Raw genomic sequence first — 4,421 nt, 5'->3', positions numbered from 1 at the left:
TTGCGGTGACTCGGGCTCCAGGGGTCGGGGACAGGCCTACCATAAGAATGTAATGAATGTTTGAGATTCTGTCTGTATAAAGCTGTGGCTCAGACTTCCTCTTTGAAATGAAATAGGCCAAATAATGTGAATTCACAGCCAGGTTAGATCCAACATTTTGAGTTTATGGCAGAAGTTCATCCTGTGGTTACTGTGATATTTTACACACACTGGAAATGCAGATAATTGAGAGTATGAAGCTGAAGATATTAATTCTTTTATTTATCATCTTGCTTTGCAGTCAGACATTTTTAACATACAGTAACTCTGCAGTTCGGCCCCAAGTGTTGGTGACTTTTGAAGAGGCTGCAGTGGCCACAGCTCCACACCATCGTATTATACCGGCCGCTTTTGTCTCTCTGGAAAATGTCAAGGCGTAATTGATATATTTCTCACTGTGCCCTTTATCTTTGTGCCATGTTTCAGGTTCTATGATCTGGGTTCACGCTGACCTTTACCAGTGCACTCTTTTCTCTCGCTTCTTTTTGGGCCTCACTGAAAATAGCTCAATAGGATTTCAATGGGGTGTCTTTCATTTGAGACAATCTTCTCTTCCTTCTCCTACCCGCAGCCCCTTTGACGGCGGCTATTTATTTCGAGATCCAACTTTTCAGCATGTTGTTTGATCTGAGATTTACTCCGGATACTTTGTCCTCTGAGGTCTGAAAAAAGGCATCCCGTTCCTTAGCAGCAATGGAGGCGATGTGCTGATGCTACTGTCCTCGGCTGTTCGTCTACGTGAATGTGCTGAATGTTGTGTTATCGCTTGAACAAAGCTGAAATGTGTTTTCAATGATAAAAGGAACAGTAAAACTGGCACTATTAAAAGTGAAGGTGCAAAACACAAGTCCAGTCCAACACGCACAGAAATGATGTTAACCTCCTGATGTCGATTATTTCTTACTTATTGTTTGTCCGGCTGGTTTCACCTTGATCGGTCTTTTTAATTAATCTTTTTCTTTGCCTGACCAAGGACTATCAACGGAAACTCTTTCTACTTCATGTGCTGAACAGGTACACAGAAAGTCACGAGTCAAAGGCCTCGATTAAACATCACTGTTAGCCCTCCACAACATCAAACATGACCACAAACTGCTGGTGACTGTGATCACCTGCACAAATTTAAAGCAACTACAAGGAACTTTCTTTTTTGTTGGTGATTTTGGCACCCCCTGTGGACAAAAGGGGTCACATGTCAAGATTGTGATCTGGCTAGCATGTTAATTTGTTTCGGAAGCGAGTGAAGAAAGACAAAGCTTATGATGCCTCCATGCCAGTGATAGCTGTGACTGTAGGCATTATGTTTTCAGGTTATCTGTCCATCCATCCTTGTATTCGTCCACCAACCCTGTCTCACCCAGATGTTTAATCATGGACTTTCCACGTCGAGATATGACATGCAAGGTACCCTGGGTATGTTGGTTGTTGATGATCTGGGACGCCGTGTCAACTTCAGCCTGTTACATGCATTATCTGTTTTCAAAATACACTTCTGTGTTCACAGGAAATGTACAGTTTGCATACAGTCCCTTTTAAAATAAAAGCACTACGTCGATACAGCGCCGCAAATTGACGTTTTTTTCCTTCAACAACAAACGAACATGGTTACGTTGAGCCAACACACACATGTGGTTGGGTTTCGAAAAAAAGAACAGGGTTTGGCTTTACAATCTTACAGGAGGTAAACACCAGCATCTCGGGTGAAAGTCGGTGGTTGTTGAACCCATCCACCCGCACTACTCGGACTTCCACCCTCTTAACTTTAGCTGTTTTCCCGCCACATTTCCTCCTGACGCCACTGGGTGCCATAACCAGCGACCAGTCGCATTTCATGCTGACTTGAAAGGACGACTTTTTTGTTGGCGTCTGACTCCAGAAGTCACTGACCAAGCGCCGGGTTTTGACAACTTCAGAGTGAGACTAGGTTGTTAAAATCTGCTTCGTTTTCTCCCTCCATGTGCCACCTACTGGCCAGCTGTTGTAAGTGTGACACAAATCTCTCAAAACCAAGATGGCTGACAGAATGCAAGAATTGTTGTGCAGCTCAGGAATATCTTAGCAATAATAATATAGTAGGTAAAACAATGCAGGTAAAGTAAAAAAAAAAGAAGAAGAAGTAACGTCTAAGGAGTAGTACAGCTAGTAAGATAAGTATAGCTACTATTGATTTTATGTTGGGAGAAAATTATGATTATTCAACTGTCCACTCAACTCGACATCATGCATCGCTGGCTATATTTTAACTACAATTTGTAACTTCATTGCAACTTTGTTGTTCTTAACAAATACTTAAGAGCTGAATGAGGGAGGGTGGAGTCAGCAGCAAGCTTCAGCACATTTGTCTTGTGTTATACAGTATCAGATTATGGTCAAATATATGAACACACTAGTTCACAGGACTGAAAAAGATTTGTTATAGTTTCAAATAATGTAACATTTTATTCATTGGTTTATATTTCTTCAGATAAAACCTAAACACCTTTTGTCCACCCAAGCAGACATGTCTAAAATCACTTAAAATCTTTACTGAAGTCATCATAATGCATGCATTAAAGGGTAAAAGTAAACTAAAACTAACCAGTTAGTCAAAATAAAGGAAAATCAAACTGCATTTGCATTTCTAAAACTAATTAAAACTCAAAACCAAAATGAAAAAACAAAAAACAAATAAAAACTAATAAAAATTTTAAACTACAGTACTCTTTGGTATTGATCTTTTCCTGTTTTATTGTTTCTTTAATTAACATCAGAACAACAAATCAGATTACAAGATGAAATATTATACATATTGTGTAAGATATGTAATTGTATGAATTAAATACATTTATTAGTTGAAGCATCTTTAATCCGTCTACATTATGCCGATCTTGTTTTTTTTTTTTTTTTTTTTTAACTGTCAGGGTGGGTGTGTCAGTTATCGAGGCTCTGTAGTTGATGTCTTTTCCAAAGCTCTTCCTGAAACAGCTGAAAATGTGTATGATGAAGACCCCTTGTCCCTTCTTGACCAGCGACTATCTTCATCCTTCTCAGTGACATCACAGCAGTGGAAAGCTCCCAGTTCTAGATGCTCGTGCCAGTATAGCAAACAGTGATGCAGAGTGCTCACATGCTCCCGTCCTTATCTCTCGGTCATCCACACAGACTTTAGCTGTCCTGCATTTCCTCTACTGCAGCACTTCTTTTGCACTAGCGACCTTTAGCTCAGGTCATCAGAAATTCCTTATTCAGGCGCCTGATGGGGAGCTGCGGCTCGCTCTTCTGTTTGCGGGGGGAAAAAAAAAACTCCAGGTTGTGGCTGATGTGCAAGTAAATCTACAATATCATTCAATAAGCATATTCTCAACAGAGAGGTGACAACATGTGCGACTGTGGTTTTAAATCTGTGTGTAGCATCAACTAATGTGCTGCTCAGGCGTAAAGACATGCTGCATGAGAACATGTTCTGTTCTCAGATCAGATATGTTGCACATATTCATGCATTTTATGGCTTTTTAAACTTCTCAGATGTTAAATGGACTTGATCGAATAGTTGTTGAAAAAAATTGAATACAGTTACAAACATTACATACGACGACACCTTTGTCTATTATACTAGGTTCTCAAGACTCAACAAAAATCTCGCAACAAAGAGGTCGCAACATCACCAGGATATAAAAATAAAGTGGAAAAAAATATGCTGTGCTTTTTCCAGAGTGTGTTCTAGTCTTTGACTTCTACTCGTGAACTTCTGTGAGTTTTATCTCTAAAATTGATTTTAAAGCTTCTGTATACGATCTTCAGAGCATCAATTGAGCGTGGCGTTAGGTCAGGCAGGACATGATGTGGAGCTGGTGGCATCGCCCCACCACCACCCCCAGGTAACACTGACCGTGTTAACATGCACAGAATATTCAGTATTTGCCCTTATTTTGAAAAAAATAAAACAATATATCCTACTAAGCAGTTAACGTGGTTAATGAAAATGAATATTCCACTAAAATTCCCGTTAAGTGCAGCCATGCATACTCTGATTTACGTGCCCTAACGTCCTTTATCATGTCAAAATATAGAGAACAGCCGGAGTCGTTCGTGCTAGAGTTTACCACCAGTGGCAGACTTGTTCATTCCTCATTCATTCCCTTTGGAGAAGTTCAGCGTTGTCATATTTGTGCATATCCAAAAAGCTGTTGATATTCACCTTTTTCATAATGTTTAAAGTAGGTGCGTTTCTCCTTCCAACCGGAAATGTGCGCTTTCATTTTGGGCATCCATCTCTACACCAGCCCTGCAAACTGTTGTTTCTGCACAACGCACAGAGCCGACTGTACACAGACATACATCCCAAATGTGCTGTTAACATGTCCAAAAAATGCCATTAAAGCTAAATGCTACGTTCAGAGTAA

This window comes from Epinephelus lanceolatus, chromosome 6 (assembly GCF_041903045.1).
Source record: "Epinephelus lanceolatus isolate andai-2023 chromosome 6, ASM4190304v1, whole genome shotgun sequence".
NCBI classification, from domain to species: Eukaryota; Metazoa; Chordata; class Actinopteri; order Perciformes; family Serranidae; genus Epinephelus; species Epinephelus lanceolatus.
This window is presented reverse-complemented; position numbering follows the sequence as displayed.